The sequence below is a fragment of the Lycium barbarum genome, chromosome 9, assembly GCF_019175385.1.
Source record: "Lycium barbarum isolate Lr01 chromosome 9, ASM1917538v2, whole genome shotgun sequence".
In the NCBI taxonomy this organism is placed as follows: Eukaryota; Viridiplantae; Streptophyta; class Magnoliopsida; order Solanales; family Solanaceae; genus Lycium; species Lycium barbarum.
The window spans coordinates 34,127,720-34,147,021 of NC_083345.1; the positions used below are offsets into that span (position 1 = coordinate 34,127,720).

The 19,302-nt window shown below is 37.4% G+C and overlaps 1 long non-coding RNA gene and 1 other non-coding gene across 2 annotated transcripts; both read right to left on the reverse strand.

Annotated features, from left to right (window-relative positions):
• Nucleotides 1-7,847: 7,847 nt before the first annotated feature.
• On the reverse strand, nt 7,848-7,953 carry LOC132612473 (small nucleolar RNA R71). Its single transcript, XR_009571831.1, has one exon. It is a non-coding gene; the product is annotated as a small nucleolar RNA R71 (small nucleolar RNA).
• Nucleotides 7,954-9,872: 1,919 nt separating this feature from the next.
• LOC132611192 (uncharacterized) lies at nt 9,873-18,551 on the reverse strand. The gene is made up of 3 exons (XR_009571498.1): nt 18,367-18,551; nt 17,965-18,017; nt 9,873-10,235 (listed from the first exon to the last, which is right to left on the reverse strand). It is a non-coding gene; the product is annotated as an uncharacterized LOC132611192 (long non-coding RNA).
• Between the last annotated feature and the right edge of the window lie 751 nt (nt 18,552-19,302).

Sequence of the window (19,302 nt, forward strand, 5' to 3'; positions counted from 1 at the left end):
CAATTTGGCAAATAAGCCTGTTTAGGATTATCTAGTTTAATGATTGAACCTGCTTTTAGCATAGTAATGTTTGACACCATATGGTTTGTGGCACCAGTGTCAATTATCAATATCTCATCATTATAAGAAGAAAATAAAGCTTTACCTTTAATGTTGACTGCATTGGCTGAACTTGCATCATTCTGAGTTGAATTATGTCCTAGTAATAACAAGATCTGCTCATAGTGGTCCTTGGTGAAAGTGCAGTTTTTCAGTTGTGCAGCCATAAGTTCATTGTTCGGCCCTTGTGATCCTTCATTGGTACTAGCACTAGGAACATTAGTATTCAATCCAAAGTCGAAGTTCTGATCATGAAAGGTGTTAAAATTCACTTCTGACACATTGTAAGCAGCACCTCTGGTGTGGTTGTTGTTTCCAGTGTTATGATGCACATAAGGCTTCTTCTTAGACCTGAAATCTGGTGGATAACCTACACGTTTATAGCAATTCTCCTTGGTATGACCCTTGTACTTGTAGAATTCACAAATAACACCATAGTTAGGATTGAGAGGCCTCTTGATGCTAAACCTTGAATGACTACCAGAAGCATGATTTCCTGCAGTCTTTGAATACATAGCAATAGACTCAAGACTGTTGTTAGAATGACTAATATTCATGCTCAAACCTCCAATATTAGCAACAGAAGCCTTTTGTCCCTCATCTCCTATTATTATAGCATAAGCTTGACTGACAGTAGAAAGAGGAGCCACGAGAAGAATCTGACTTCTTGATTATAAGTATGAATCATTGAGTCCCGCAAGGAACTAAAATAGTTTCAACCTTTGTAGAAATTCCACAAAACCTCTTGACTTCTCACAGTTACAACCTGGTGAAGGACTAACAACTCAAACTTATCCCACAGATTCTTAAGTCTTGTATAGTAGGCTGACACACTAGCAGTTCCTTTGTTATGTCCCGTATTTTCGTATAACGGGAAATCAAGAAAATAAATAAGACTTGTGTGTGTTGAGGAAATAATTTGATTCAAGTTGCTATGCTCATGTTGATTATGGAATCATTGATGTCAAGACCTCGGGGAAGGCCGAGGGTAAATTTGGAATTTTAGAAATTAGTTCCGGGAATTACAAAACGGGACATTTTATGCATTGGGCTAAGAAAATGGAATACAAAAATTGAGGCCCAATTGAGTTAAGTGGCCGGCCAAGGGGGGGGGGGGGGGGCAAGCCCAAGTCCATTTCATTAAGGTCATGTGCTATGCACATGACCTATGAGTGGATATATATCAAGCACTTGGTAATTATCAAGAAGTTAATCAAAAAAAAAAATACAAGATCAAAGAGAAAGGGGGTTTCGGCCGAACAAGGAGAAAAAAAAAAAAAAAAAAATTCCTTGGCCTTGTTTCTAATCCAAACACCTAGTTTCTTTTGTATTGATTGATGAGTTCGAGGTGCTCTTCGTTGTGATACAATTAGTTTGACGAAAGGGCGGCGTTTGCGACAAGTCGGAAATTCAAGAAAAAGGTAAGATTTTTATGTTTTAATGTTATGAAATGGATATATATGTGTTAGTGATTGGATTAGTGTGAAGATTGTGGGATGAGGTTGTGTTTGTGCATGGTGTGTGTGTATATAGAAGGGCGTGTTTGGCCGTGAGTCCCATGTAGTGCAAGGCATAAGAATTTTATCTTGTTTAGCTTGAATAATGTGTTGTTGTGATCTTTATGTCGTAAAGGATCGATTAAAGAATTGAGTTGGTGCTAGAAAATAATTTCGGACGTTATCGGAAAGTGTATACCTTTGGTATATTTGTATATATCATAGTATATTTATGATACTAAGGACTTTAAATATGATTTATAGTTGATGTTGATGAATTTGGAATGAAACGACGCAAGTTAGAATATTCGTCGTAACTTTTGGTGGTTGAAATGAAATAGGGAAAGAAATGGATTTTGAGAAACTTTGTATATGGTTTGGAACTTGTATGTTATGTGGAGGAATAATCTTGAATGAATGAATACAATAATGTGGACATGAGTTAGAATTGTGAAGTTTGAATATAGGATTACCAACTTATGTATTAAGGTGAAATTTTGAAGCTAGTGTGGTTTGATTGTGGTTTGTATTGTGTAATGATGTTTGGGTTGTTGTTGTTGTTGTATTTTGAGCCGAGCCAAGTCTCGGGGATGTTAGGTTTATAGGGGAAATGCTGCCGAAATTTCGGTAGCCAAGTATAGCCCCAAAGATGAAAATGCTAACTCTCATGAATAGTAACTGGTAAAAGTGACCATTTGCAGTTTCTGGACGAAACGGGAATCGCGATTTGACGAGTGTAAGGCACCAACCAGGTATGTAAAGCCTACCTCTCATTCTTTTGGCATGTCCTAGACCCACTAGGTAAATTTCGGAATCTCGGGAATAACCCTGCTCTTGGAAATCGAAGTTCAAGTTCGAGCACTATTCACTCAGCGCGATTGAACCCCTTTTTGTCACTTTTGGTTAAAAGAATGTTCGTACCTCCATAACTTGTGCTGTTGTGTCCGAAACCCTTCGAAACTTTCGTAGATGGCTCTATGGAGCCGAAAGTCTGTGATTTGTGTCCGCCGCCTCAATTTGACCCGAGGTGGGCCCGCGAGCCCCGAGGCTCCCCTTATTCGGTTTGTTTGATTCGCTTGTGTCTGTTATGATTCGCAATCTTCTGTTTATGACTCAAGGATGTGTTTGAAACTTCCTATGCCACTAATGCATGTTCTGTACTTTGGGATGATGTGAGAATTCCGGAAAAAATGACTTATGAACAGTTTTCTTACGAATTTGACAATTTGGAACTTCGTAACCTTTATATGCCTACTTTTATCAATTCGATTCCTACTCCGAGCCTTCTGGCGTCAGTATCTGCCTATATGTAAACGATATGTTGAGTCCGACAAATTATTTTTAATATGCATATGGTTTCGGCACTACTCTGTTCGTGCTGTCTGCTATGACTTCGTTCGTCGGTACCCGGGCCGACTTTGTGATCGTGCGCGCTATAATATATTCGGGAGTTATGATGTGTTACGGTTTCCGAGGCCTCGCCATAGGGCCGGTTACCGTTTATGGAGTTATGATGTGATATGGCATTTGATATGTTCTGATGATATGATGTGTGTGTGATATGATGTGTCTGGAGACTGTACGGAGATTTGAAAACTTCTGGAGTTATGATGTGTTGTGGCACCAGCGTCGGGGGGTGACCACGTTCCTAAACCCTATACATGATTTGATTTGCATTTGTACGTTCGCCTCCCGCACAGGTTTGCTTTGTTTGCGATGTTGGTGTGTTTGTTCTTTCTGACTCCAGCTGTGTTTGTGATTTCTGTACCTTCTGCTTTACATACTCAGTACTTCTCCCGTACTGACCCCCGTTTCTTCGGGGGCTGTGTTTCATGCCCGCAGGTACAGAAGCTCGTTTGGGTGGTCCTCCAGTTTAGGCTACTCATTCTGCTGTGTTGGAAAGCTCCCCTTGATCCGGAGCCTACTTTTGGTACATTTCTTTTGTTGTGTCTGTATTCTGTATATTTGGATGAGTGGGTACGGCGGGGCCCTGTCCCGTCCTATGTTCTTATGTTCTGTTTTGTCTAGAGGCCTGTAGTCAGATTTGTGGGTCGTGGGTCCGGTGTGTTTGCATGTGAGTCTGTTTTACGATCTTAAGTGGCCCGTACGCTACTATGGCCAAGTCGGCCTCTGAATTTGTATGTGTGTGTATGCATTTGGGGGCGATGTGCATTCCGCCACCCTTCTGATGTGTGTGTGTGAAATTTGGCGATGTACATTCCGCCTTCCTTCTGATTTGTGATTTGTCTGATCTGTACGGGCGACTGCTTAGGATAAGTGTTCGGTAGATGTCTGATTACGATGATGAGTTCGAATAACGTACGTGGAGTTTGGACGAGCCTGATTACGATGGTCTGGGTGTGAGTTCGTTTGGGGTGTCCCAGAAGGACACCAGTCGCGGCCCACGGGGCTGGGTCGTGACATCCTTAGTTCAACAATGCAATTTCCTTGTGTAGATTAAAGTTCCTAGCCCCATTTACCCTATTGAATCTTTCCTTATGATCAGACCAAACATCAGGAGCTTCTAAAGCACATACAATTCCTCCTCAAATATTCTTGTCTACTGAATTCAATAACCAAGAGTATATGATGTAACAAGGTCGGGACAGGGCCCTACCTTACCCATATGCACATAAACGTATAACATACATACCAAAGACACAATAGCAACTCCAGAATAAAAGAAGTGCTTCAACAACAGCTGAACAGCGGCCTACAGTGGCGGATCATCAACTTGTCTACCTTAACTTGCGGGCATGAAATGCAGCGCCACCAGGAAAAGGACGTGAGTACGAACAAAGTACTGAGTATGTAAGGCATGAAAGTAACATAAAAGAGACATAAGAGAACATAGGATGAAATGAATGCAACATGTATGTCTGAACTGCCTCTGGGCCAATGATATACATAAATATTGTGCATGCATGCATAAGGGTCATACATATTTATGCATATATAACGCCTGTCAAGCTCTGTGGGCATCCCATCATATCATATCAGCCTCTGTGGGCATCATCATGATCATGATCATCATTATCATGTGACCAGCTGATCAGGTGGTAGTGCGTATATAACGTCGTCACCTTCCCTATATCCCATACATATATATATAATACATAATATACGCGTATATAATGCCTGAGGGGTCATAAGTCTGTACATTTATATATATATATATATATATATATATATATATATATATATATATATATATATATATATATATATATATAAATGAAATGTAATGCAAGAATATGATAAGTGCACATCCTGAATCTGTCGGAGTGAAGGAAAGTCGTTACACCTCCGAACATCATTATGAGATAGCATTTTCATCAATAAGTGACTCTATGAATCATACTGAATCTGAAGAAAAGCTTAGTGAGAATAATATTCTAGATTATGAATCAACATGGAACATCCATAGCTACTAAGAATAGAATTCATTATGGAGTAGCATGGCGTTTACGTTCCGTTCATAAGGATCACGCCAAAAAGAAGGAAACTTAGCCTTAACATACCTCAAGTCGTCCAAGCAATCCAACAACAAGCTTATCACAACTAGAGCGCTAATCCTATAACAAGGGAATACATATACAACTTAGATGGCGCTAGTATATCACGTATATCAATGATAACTCGATTCTAAAGTGAAATGGGCAGCATTTCCTCTATTGCTTAACCATCACAACACATCCAACTGCCAAGAACACAACAACAACCTCAAATAATCCTCTTTAATTCTGCATCACTACCCACCCCAAGGTTTTCATCAAAACAGCCCAATATACATTTTATATACAACGCTTATACAATTTTTTCTTCCAAATACACCAAGTATAAGAACCTCAACACATTCTCAATGTTAACTATTATCCCCATAACAATGTTTTGCTCAAAACACACTAACAATCATGGCTCAAGTTAGATTACAACTCAAAATAACATAAAGTTCATATTTGAACCTTTTGTCCAATTTCTTTCTCTCAAACCCTAGCATAACTATCACATAAACTGATAAACATGGAAATAAGATGAAATCTTACCTTAATAACTCATGCACACTTCAATTCCGAGATCAATTCACCTTAAAGTATCTTTCAAAGCTATTACAGGTAGGAGAAACAAGCTTTAATAATTCTTTGGAACCCTTTAGCAGTTGATTCTCAGTTTTAATCCTTGATTTCACTTGGGGTTGATTACATATGTTGGAGAAGTTTTTAGAGGTGTTAGTTTTCTGAGAAAATAAGGGGAAATGAGACAAAAATTGGGGGGGGGGGGGGGAGCAGCAAGGGGCGGGTGATGTGCCGCGGATTTGTGCCACATTCGACGTCTTTTTACTATGAATTTTGGTTGTTTTCAAGTAAGTCTGGTTCTCGTTAATATGTTTTGTTGTGTTTTAGGAAAACAATGACCCAAAAGCAAAAAAGCAAAGAGCAAAGGAAAAATTGGCCAGAAATGAAGAACGTCGATCAGCCGACGAACCATCCTTTGGACCGTCGATAAGCTCGATTTTCCAGTGATGACAAAGTTAAAGACGACAAAGGACGGAGGCATCGACGAAGCGTCGAACTGATCGACGCTTCGTCGTTTGTGTCGTCAAGAAGGATCTCTCAACCAGAAGAGAGAAAGACGGAATACTCGACGGACCGTCTAAATGGTCGACGGCATCGTCGAATGGAACACATTGCTGAAGGTATAAAGGACGAAGAAATCGACGGAACGTCGAACGATCGACGGTCCGTCGATCTTGCTATCGGGGGCAATTTTGTCAGTAGCTGATATGCGTTTTTTGGAGCCTATTTAAAGAACATTTTATGTTATTTTTGGCAGCAGATTTTTAATAGAACCACGTGAACAAAGTTCCATTGGTGGGTGAGCATTGAATACTCCCCTTTTGGAGCTTAGTGAAGACAACAAGATTCCATTATCCATCATCTTTATTACACTTTGTAAGCTTTATGTTTCATTTATTGCTTACTACTTTTGAGACCATAATGTGTGAGTAGTTTCTTTAATCAAAGTTGTGGACCCAAAATGATGGGTGCTATGTAATGGGTGTCTAACATTGTATATAAATATAATGGGTTGTGATGTGTTTTATTATTTCTCATATTCATTGTTCATTAGTGGTTGCAAACACTTGTTCATGCACAAACCCTAGTTTATTTGGAAAGATGAACTAGGGTGTGATTCGAAATAATATAACAAGGACTCGAGGCGTTAACCCTCGTTTAATGGACTCACTTAGGGATAAGATGAGTTCTACTTGGAATATTTAATCAATCTTATTTACAACTTTTCTGCATTTGGGAAAATCATGAAAAGAAATACTTTCTAACTATTGGAAAATATTAGAAAGTGCATTAGAGATTAAGTGCATACATAACTCCGACCCATTAGAAATATATCATATTGACACCCATAGCATAACATCTAATCATCGCGGGGACACAACTTTGGTTCCTTAAATCCAAACAAATTCCAAACACTTCAAAATAGCGAATACAAACCAAATCTCTTTTCAAAACATTCGGAATAGGATTAAAGCCTTTAAAGACTAGTATCGCATACAATTAGTATCCTTTTCTCTCCATATTCCCTGTGGGATTCGACCCCAACCTTGTTTGGGTTACTATATTTGATAACGTCCGCTTTACGCCATTAATAGGTGTAATTTGAGCGTATCAAATTTTGGCGCCATTGCCGGGGAATACAGTTTAGAAATTACTGATTGTGCGTACTCTTCTTTAAAACTTTTTCTTTTCCATCACACCTTGTTTGCTGTATTGGTGAACCAGGTGAACATGGCTGGAAGACAGAATCGCAATCAGGGAAACCAAGGTGGACTCCAAGTGAACCCACCTGCACCAGAAGAGGACGAAGAGGAGAATATATTTGCGGAATTCATCAATGAGGCTGATTATGCTTCTGTTGTGGTCCCTCCTAGGACTGGAAATGCTACGTTCAAAATTGATAGTTCTATCTATCAGCTGCTGAAACTTGAAGGTTATTTCCGAAATTCTTTGGAGGATTGTCCACTTCGACATTTGAAGAACTTCCTGCACGTGTGTGCTCAAAAATCCCAAGGTGTTGTTTTTGCTGATGCACTGCGGTTACGGGTCTTCAAATATTCCTTGGCTAGCCAAGCAAGGGAATGGTATGAAAAGCTTCCCAACAATTCTATCCATACCTGGAGCGAGCTAGCCAACACATTTCTGAAGAAGTGGTTCCCACCGAGCAAAAAGGCTGAACTTCGAGATAAGATCTTTGAGTTCAAACAGCTCCCGGGGGAACAATTATATTCGGCATGGGAGCAGTTCAAGTATTAACTAGTTCAATCTCCAACTCACGGGTTTCCGGATGCTATTCTCACCGAGAAATTCTACAAGGGCTTAGATACAATGAATCACATTGCTGTCAATACTGCCGCAGGAGGATGCTTCATGGACAAGTCATTTATCGTTATCACCCGTTTTCTTGATAAACTCACCACCCACAATTAAGTTTGGCATTCAACTGATAATGAGAGTCTCTTTTATGGCAGTCCATCACTAGCTGCTGTTACAAAAGAAAACCATGAGAGAGTTCATGCCTTTGCTCAATTGCAAACCACGGTGGATCTATTATCGAAGAAGTTGGCAGAAAAGGATGCACAGGGGGTAAATGTTGTTGAGGAGTTACCACCTCATCCACAGGGAATGTATCAAGTCCCTGAGGGGATGTACCAAGATGGGCAACAACAGTATGAAGATGCTAATTATGTAAACAACTCGCAAGGGGGTTATCAAAGGCAAAATTATCAAGGTCCGGGTCATCACCCATGGCAAAAGCCTCAACACCAATTTCAAGGGAACAATTATAGCAGAAATGATCAGGGAAATCCAAATCAAAGGAATTACAATAACAATAATTATGGCAACAAGAGCTCGAACCCCTACAGTCCACCAAGGGGGCAAGCATCAAATTCCCAACAGTGGAGAGACAATTCAGCTAGCAACTCTGCTAGTAATGCGCCTAATGATTCTGCGGAGCTGAAAAGTATGATGCAGAAAATGCTAATGAATCAGGACAGAACATAGAGCACAATCAAGGGAATGTCTCAGGTTCAACTATCTCATTCAGCTTCCATTCAGAAGCTTGAATAGCAATTCAGAGACCTTTCCAGAGAAGTGCATACTCCTCAACGTGGACAATTACCAAGTGATACTGTTCCAAATCCGAAAGGTAATGGGGTAAACTCTGTGGAGCATGTAGCTACTATCAACACCCGAAGTGGAAAAATGCTTCAAGGTGCTGATAAAAAGGTGATTGATCTCGAGCCAATTGTTGAAGAAGAAGCGCAACCTGATATATCTGATGTTATTGTGGAGGAAGAAACAGAGGAGGAAGTCCCTATTATAGCTGAAGAGGAGCAGAATTTTGATAATCTCAAGGCACAAGCAGAAAAACAGGAAAAGGGGAAGGCAAAACTTTCTGGCGCTCTACGCCCTTTGAGCCAATTGTTCAAATATTCACTGCCTTTTTCTCAAAGGTTAGTGAGGAAAACAGAAGATGACAAGTGCTTGCGATTTTATGATCAACTCAAGCAGTTGACGATGAACATTCCTTTCACGGACGTTGTCCAAGAAATGCCTGGGTTTGCTAAGTATTTGAAGGATCTCTTAACAAAGAAGAAAAATCCATTGAAACACGACACTGTGGGTATCACTCATCGTGTTAGTGCCATTATTTTCAAGACCACAGTGCAAAAAAAGGAAGATCCTGGAGCATTCACCATTCCATGCACCATAGGGCAGCAGGATTTTGCTAAGGCTTTATGTGATAACGGGGCTAGCATAAATCTTATGCCCTTGAGATTTTCAAGAGATCAGGATTAGGGATACCAAGGCCAACTACCATGAGGTTGCAGATGGCTGACAGATCGATAAAAAGGCCAGTGGGGGTAGTTGATGATGTGCTTGTTCAAATTGGGGAATTCCTACTGCTGGCAGATTTCCTATGGCTGGGCTCTTTCGCACGATCTGAGATATGAAAGAAAGATAACATCCTAAATGTCCTATAGCTTCCTGTTTATAGATGTGGTGCACAACACACCGATAAACAAGACTCTACTAGACACGGTCTGTAGACGCTCCGAGGATAAACCGCTCTGATACCACTTTTGTCACGACCCAACCCCGTAGGCCGTGACTGGTGCCCGACCTGGACACCCGTATACATACTTTTTAGCTATATGTTCATTTCACAACAAACTCAATATGGATATTATAACGACCAAACCTTGGTCTCAGAACTGTTGCATAAATATTCATAAAAAGGCAAGCCGACAAGGCTGCTACCACAACATGATAATATCTGCAAGCCGGCGAGGCTGCTACAACGATAGAACACACATACTGATAATACACACATAACTGATCACGTCTGAACACGACCCACACACATGTCCACAGACCTCTAAGAGTTTCAACAATAAAATATGACGGGACAGGGCCCCGTCGTACCCTTAAACAACATATGCATATATTTAGATCAAGAAGGATCTATACCAAAGTCTGGGCTCCGGAACAACGGAACTCTCCAAGATAGCAGAAGGGAAATCTTAAGCTGGCGGCTCACCAAAGCGAGTATCTGCACCTGCGGGCATGAAACGCAGCCCCCCGAAGAAAGGGGGTCAGTACGGAATATGTACTGAGCATGTAAAGCATGAAATACAGTAAAAGGATCATAACTGAAACATGGAGTACAGTAAAGGTGTACAATATCCAGAATGTCAAAAAAATTACCTTTGTAACATAATCATACTTGTCAATATCATATATCGTATGCATGTTTATATATAACGTACCCGGCCCTTTAATGAGGGACTCGGTGAATAAGATCGTCATATGCCCTCCTGTCATATCATCATATTGTCATATCGTCATATCATTATATTATCATATCATCATATCATTATATCATCATATATATATACCGTACCCGGCCCTTTAGTGAGGGACTCGGTGAACAATGCAATGAAGTTGTGCACGATAACATACCCGGCCCGGGACTCGGTGAAAGACATATTGAGGTATGCACGAGTAGAGTAGTGAGAACCATATGCAATTAAAAACGTTTTTAAGGACTCAATAAAATAGTCAACGCGAATCATCGTTCGCAATTTCAATAATAGTCATATCATTTACCTTTCGGATGTCCCTGTGGATTATATCAAAATGGAACTTTGAGATCATATGTACATATCAAAATATATATATACAACATGTAAGTTATGAGAATCAAGATCATTAGCCATCCTAGTGGCTCTAGGTATAGGAATTTCCTTTGGGATCGTATATATGTCGTATATTCATTTCACAACGATCATGCCAAAAAGAAAGAAGGGTTAGTTTCACATACCTTTAGCGCTTATTTGTCACGCAATATGTATACGCTGCCCAATAATACTTCAACCTATATTAAGACGCCAACAACTATGGTTAAGCTACGGGGAGATTTCAAACGTATTCTAACGTTAGTAACTCCTTTCTAGATGTTTAGACGACATTTTCTCTTGTAGTCAAACCAACTACATACAACCAATCCCACATCAATAATTATACGTTTAATACCAATCCGGACAGCCCACACAACATTCCAAACAGTCCGCATTCACAACATCCAATAGCGATTCACATACGGCTACTACATTCTCAAGTTATTCGTAATAGTTTGTAGCCTTAACGTTTGCATGTAACAACTTTATAACAGCCCGTCCAACATACCACACGATGCATAACCTTAATTATCATTAATCTTCCAAGTTCAATAAGAACAACAACAATGTGTCAAAACAGTCTGCACATTACAACACCCAATAATAGTCTACATGCGATTATGACACGTCCAATTTATTCTTGTTAGTCTATAGTCATAACATTTCGTCGAAACGATTCTATAACATCCCAACCACTATGACAACATGATGTATATTCTTAACTATAATTAGTTTTTCCAACTTAGCCAAAACAACACGTCCAAAACAGTCCCTAACCGACAACATAACAATGTTCGGAATTCTTGCAAACGTTTACAAACATACTAAGCAAACCACATATGATTCTTACACATTATTTCATGTCTTCTTTTCATATAATTTCAGTAAGTTATGACCAGAAATCACATGACAACTATATCATCAATTCATACGCAACTAAGCTACATCGTCATCTCTATAATCCTTACAACAACTCACAAACGATTTTAGTTCCAACTCCAACCATTAAACACTTTTATTTCCATCATAAAATTCATGAAAATAACAATCAAAATATCAAGTAAAATCAGTTCACTAACTTCCACACAAAACAGTCCACTACATGGCTTAACCATGCTTCAACATCACACACATAAAATCATGGATTCAATTATTTTCATACTAACACAACTTCACCTTTAACCTTCCAATTCTTTTCATTCTTTTTACCATGCAATCTATGATAGCCTCATCCATAATTACTAAAGAAAATCAGTCCACCATGGCCACTAAAACAGTCCCTACGGCCACATCAACATTCCAACACCAACATTCATGATCTTATGCATGCAATTCATGTTCATCAAGTTACAACCATACTTCAACATCAACATATATAAGTTCATGTCTACTATCATGTTCCAACATCAACACACATCATTTCATGCATGAAACTTATATTCACACATCTACATCACCCTTGACACATGTAAAAGAAAGTTAGATCTTACCTTGACAATCCGACTTTTCAACTTGGCTAGAGTTTGTAAATTGAAATGATAATGGTTCTTGTTGCTCCAAAGACTATCTTCACGTTTCTAGGGACCTTCTAAAGGGTTGAAATGCTTGAAGAAATATTTTTTTGATCAACACACAAGGAGCTCCAAAATCAGCCATTTGGCCGTGAGCTCTCCCCTCTCTCCCTCTAGGTTTTCTTTCTTTGTTGTGAAGTTGAAAATGAATGTAATGGCTGATTCCTTAGTCATTATTTGGTTAAATTATGATGCCTACAAGTTGGACACAACACATGCTCCACTCATGACATTGAGCACTCAATTAACTTTACACAAAATTTCAATTTTTTTCTCTAACTTTCGGCTGAACTTCCCCCTTTGTTCCCTTTCTTCTTCTTTCCATTTAATTGTTTACAAGACAATTGCATGTGTAGTGGATGATTCATACACTAACCTTTGTCCATTGCAATTATACAAAGATGAATGTCAATATTTAAGTGTGCAAGGATTCTTCCTAACATGTGTGTCTTCATAAAATAATGCATGCTTTTATAAAGTAATAGATGCCTTCCATATTCAAATGCATGCCTCACATGGATGTCTTCATTTTTAGCCACCTTGGCCGAAATTCACATGTATTTTTCTTCCAATTTAGTTGTCCACAATATGATGAAAATGTTGTGGATGAATCTACATTTAAATGCATATTTGTATGTCTTCCATAATAGTCTTATTTTAGATGACTTTGAGTCATCTTTTAGACATGGCATGTTAATGTTCATATTGGCTCATTGTTGCCACTAATTTTTACTTAACACCACAATTAAGTAGTTCCTAATTTCCAACAACATTCTTATACTAAGTAAAATTTATAACCGATTAGTTCTAGTTTAAAAATTAAAAATCCGAGGTTTCTATCTCACGTCGATTCCTTCGCGAATAACTCGACATATAAAATACGGGGTCTAACACATGCCAGTGTGGGGCACTGAGGTTTTCATAATCCTATGTGCAATAAGTGTGATAGAAGACACCAAGGGGTATCATTTAGGCATGTATATGTGTTTTGGATATGGCGAGCAGGGTCACTATCTGAGGGATTGTTGTTACAGCTCACTTTTAAGCGGGTGCATAAAAGCTACTAAGAAATTGCGAACTCTATTTGAATTTTATATTTTTTCAAAATTCGTCACCTAATCTATTTGTAAACTAGGAAAACCGAGTTAAAAAGATTTTATCAAACAAAAGAAAAATTCTTTTTAAACCAGAGTTCGAGGTAAGAGTTCTAGTGATCCCCTAAGGAAGGTTTTAAACACCCTAGTATTAAAAATCCGTAAAAAACGGTTGACCTTCGAGTTTCAATGTGTGATTAATTGTGATTATTTTCTCAAATATTTCTTTCTTGAAAAAATTGTCATGCTAATCATAAAAATCCATTTTTTTAGCAAAATACCATTTAAGGAAAAAAAGAATTGATTTCTTGTGGAAAAATGTTATAAGGGGGTTAAATTCACTTCATTTCCAGACCAAAACACACTTATGATTTTATCTTTTCTTACTAATTTGGTCCAAATGTCGTGATTTAATTCCTTATAGGTTTTGTATATACATATATAAGGAAGTAAATGGAGTATAGGTTTTGAATAAGTAAAGAGAAGAGTTCACTTGTTTTTGATTTAGTCTATTGAAGCTCAATTAATCAACTATATACTATTTCAAAGCCATCTTATTCCTCAAATAAAGGTTTGAGTATGTTTTTCTTTGCCTCAAAGTTTGGGCCCAAAAAGTGTTTGAAAATCCCTTAAGTCCAAATGAATTTAAAAAGGTTCCATTTGCACTTGTTCAAAAATCTGATTTTTTGTTTCAAATTTATACTAAAGGGGGTCTAAGTCATGAAGCCCAAAAATATTCTCAGTCTGATTTATTTAAGGCCCAAAAGGGCAAAGCAGTTCATTTTGATTTATATAAGGTTTGAAGTAGACTCAAGGCTCAAAGCATGGTTAAATCCCTTTTTCTATTAAGTCCAAATGATCGTGTCTATTTTTAATTTTTTGCAAAGAGGGCTTACGGCCCAAAAAACAAACTCAGTTTTTTGTCCCAAAAGAAAAATCCATTTGACTTGGATATATTACTAATTTTCAGTTTATCATTGGTTTTTTTGTAAAGTTCAAAATTTACCAATTACATGCAAACATTAAGAACTGTATTTAAGTTGAAAAATCATTTGAGAAAACAACATAATTCTACGTGAATTTCCTAAGTCCTAATAAACATGGGTTTCAATATATTTTACAAGTGTTGTTTATATATACATATATATATAAATAAATAAAGGGAAAACGGTCAAATTTGCCCCTTTACTACGTGAAAAGGATCAAATTTACCCTCCGTTATAGTATTGGTTCAAAAATACCCCCGACGTTACCTTTATGGTTCAAATATACCCTTTTCCATTAAGTAAGTTCAAGGCAGACATCAAATTTCATATGTCATTGATATTTTGATGAGGTGGACGCCACATGGCATGCCACCTCAACGGCCCAGCCCATTTTAACCCCTCACCTTTCTTCCCCTCTACCACCATTTGTCACCATTAACGCTGAAATTACACCTCACATACTCTTGCAAGTTTTTGTATTTCAGCAATTAGCCCACAACCTTGGCAGAGGAAAAATGGAAGTCCCAAATGACAACAAGCATTGTTCAAAAGGTATTTTGAGTCCAAACAACAATACTGTATTTTTGTTTTTGGTCAAAACGAAACTGTGGGATATATTTAGTAGAGGTTGCCACTACGTTATCCTGTAAACAAAGGTCCTGCTTTGAAACTCGTCATATGGATGTTTTTCCTGCTTTGTCACTTGGATTCTGTCCATAAAGTAGTTTTGTTGCCTATAGATGTGCTGAATCCTGAATTATTCAGATTGTTGATTAAGTACTTGCAAGTAAGCGAGTATGTGAAAGGTAATTTTTAATGGTGGCAATGGTGGTGGAGGGGAAGAAAATGTTAGTGATGGAAGAATAAGTGGAGGAGAGGCAGTAAAATGGGTTGGGCCGCTAAGGTGGCATGCCACACTCATCAAAATATCAACGACATGTGAGATTGAATGTCCACCTAGAACATACTTAACGGAAAAGGATATATTTGAACCATATAGATAATGTCGGGGGTATTTTTGAACCGATACTCTAACAGAGGGTAAATTTGATCCTTTTCAAATAGTAGAGGAGCAAATTTGACCCTTCTCCCATAAATAAAATTGGGAGGGTTTAGGTTGGTGGGCCTACCTAAGCCCACCAGTTGACTATTTTCACCCATGGTTGGGCCTTCAATTATATTGTGCTATCCGGACTCGATCAAAGGAAGGAATTGGGCCTCTTGCCCAATAGGTTTCAATGAAAATCAGCCCACGTGGCCCACGTCGATGATTCCATGCAAAGAGGAGAGGGGGGAAAGGAAAATTACGGTTAGAAGGTATCTATACTTAATTACTAAACTAAATAAATCTTAAAAAAAGATCATACAGATAGCTATGGATACATACATATGCAAGAAAGTATGTTTATTAACCTTAAAGTGAATAAACAAGGGCAAAAGGCCCAAAAACACACTAGGGGACTTAGGCGCAAACAAGAAGAACAACCTAAAGAGATGAAGTGAAAAGGAGAAAACATGCCCAATTTAAGAACATATTAATTTAACGAACAGGCCCAAAGACAAACTTTCATGGCAATACTAAAGTATGTATAATTACCGATGATATACAACATATACCATCCTTTATACACATAGATGTATACAAGATGGGTATATCTTGTATATCCCATGCATATACAAGAATACTCATGCAATATAAGCCCATAAATGATAAAAGGAACACGAGGCAAGATAGGCTAAACATATACAATTCTAATAGTGCATTTTTGACTCCCACCAAAACCAACAGGCTCATGTCAATGCTTGATATACCAGTGAGCAAGTTTTTGATTCCAAATTAGACCAAACATAGGGCAATGCTAATGAGAGGACCCTCACCCCATCTCAAAGTAAACAAGGCACAAAAGAATCTACAGGGGTACTATGCCTTTAAAATCATATTAATTTAAGACCAACTGACGATATTGGCAATGAGACAAGCATTGGGGGACATTCAGACAGGAAAACCACCTGAAACTATACAACATAATTCAGAAAGCTTAATGTTCAGTCCAACAGGTAGGTAAACAACACAACATTACTCAGCTAGCACAAGTGAAAAAGTTTCATGACAAAGCAAAGAGATCTTTTAAGTTAGACTTCACATAGAGCCTTGACAGAGACCAATCTAAACACATGAGTGGATACGCAGGATATGAACAAGTCAAAAACATCCAGGGGTAAGCTTGACAGGCAAAAAAAAAAAAGTTAAATCCAAAATATGCATATAGGTTCTCACTAGCTATGACAAGGTACAAAAGGGATTGCTTATGAATTACAAGAAAGAAACTTATGCCATCTTGGCCTCTTCAAAACAACTATTCCTAATGTCAAGTTTATTTCCATCAAAATAAGACATATGAGCTATCTATGAACACATAAAAGAGACACTTAAATAGAATATAGATACATAAAGGCATATATGGTCAGTTTTCCTTCACAAAAGCTTACTTCTACTTAAGATGCAGTGAAAGTTACTTCGAACAGTGTAAAGCAGCCAAACTAGCATAGAAACCTCTTTAACTGACATCAAATAGGACTTAAATATCAAGATACCACATAGTATGTTAACATTTATGCATTCAGATTAGATTCCATTTCTTTAGCAAGTAGGTACTTAAATTAGGTGATTATTTTAAAAACCAACAGTCTCACATGAACACATAGAAAAGAGGATAGACATGACTTAATATGGTATACTAGTAAGGATTAAACATTATTTCAAGTTCCCAGAGTCTTTATATCATTGACTTAGACTCAAATGCAAATATTCCATCTAATAGAGTCTAAATCTACATGATAGGCATGTATAATCACATAGGAACACTAGGGAAACATATATAGGCTGGTCATCAAGAAGACTTGTGCATATGAATATGATACAACACCAACATAGCATATAAAAATAGTTATTTGGTCTAGATCGTCAATATAGGACTATAGAACATGTATGAACAGCTCAAATAAACATACAAGCTAATCTAAATGATCTAAATTAACACTTGTGTATTTAGGAACACATGGGAATACTAAGTAAACACACAGACCAACATTAACAAAGCACATGATCATTTGTAAGGCTAAATAAGCACCTAAACCTACTATAAGCCTAAATTAGTTAAAGTAAACACAGAATATGCATCAATGAACTAAATGAAGGCTGTGAACATGTTGACTTTCCACAAATAATAACTAATCTACATTTATCAAACCAGTTAAGTTATACTCCCAAAATAGCTAAACTAAGCCATATTAAGCTATTTTAAGCTAATCTAAGCATACACAAACTACCAGTGACCAAACCAACTTACTAAGCATACTAATAGCTAACAACTAACAATTAAACAAACTAATTCATAATTAAACTAAGGATACAAACACAAACAAATCAAAGAAACTGAAAGGAAGAACATTTACCTTTCTTGAGTGTAGCACTTGGTTGAGAATTGAAGTTCGAGATCCTTATTGCTCTAGAAACCCAATCTCAGCCACACAAAGAAAAAAAAAAGTCAGACTAGAACTCGATTAGGTCAAGGTTTTAAGCAATATTTAGCTAACCCAAGTTAAATTGAGGTTTTGCTCATTGAAATATGAGACTTGTGTGTATATAGTCGTCCCCTCTTTTTAATAGTGAGATATCAGGTTCTTTATATAGAACCTGATGTAGGACAAGGGTTTTGGGGGGAATCCTCTTGAATTCCTCCTCAAATCGGTATTAACCAATCAAAAATTGAAATCACATAAAAAAAAATCCCATTAAGAAAATCAGTCTAGTTGACCGTATTCTACAGAAAAGCAACGGAAAAATGCAAAGTATACCTTGTTTGGCTGTTATATGGAGGAGAGAGGATGCAAAACAATAAATGCTTTCTCCAATCGGCCATGCTAAGATCTGAAAAAGCATAGTACACCTGACTCGTTGCCATTTTTGGCAACGATGACGATGAGACAAATGGTATTCACTGTGTAGGTTTTTTCAATCGATAAACCCTCTGCACAATATAGGGGTTGTTTGGTTATGTGTATGTGTGTACATGTTGTTATGCCCTGTTTTTAACAGATTAAAGCTAGTTCACAACTTATGACTATATTTTCTCTGATTTTGAAAATTTTTAGAGTCGTCATCTAATTTTAGGAAATATTAAGAAACCATTTGTAAAAAATGTAAACTCCATGTTTAGTCTTTGAAATCTTTGAGATTCTAGGTAAGGGTCTTATTTACCCCGAGGAGAAGGTGTTAAGCATCCCTGAGAGTCTGTCCGAAGACAGTCTTTAATCTTAGCTTAATTAACACTAGAGGGGGATTATTTAATTCTAATTATTACTTGTCAAAAAAAAATTGTGTTAGAGAAGGTAATTTGAATAAAGTAAAAATGGGGTGAAGTTATTTCTTTTATTATTTTTTTTTTTAAACAAAAATTGTAGTTAAAAATGTATCAGATATATAGAAAGTATAAGTATATGTTTAAATTTACGGGGTGTATAATATACTTAGGATATACAGGGTATATAATATAAAAAGTTACGTGTATGCAAAATGTTATATATAATATTCGTAACGAATGTGTAATAAAATGTGTACGTAGAAAGGGGTATATACGTAAGGAATATATGAGCTAAAATTGCTTATAAGTATATATGTAAAAATAGTACATACGGTGTATGCATATGTACATATAAAACTAATTAATAGTATGATGACATAATGGATTAACATAATGTATAAAAATAAATTTGTTAAAAGTAATAATATAC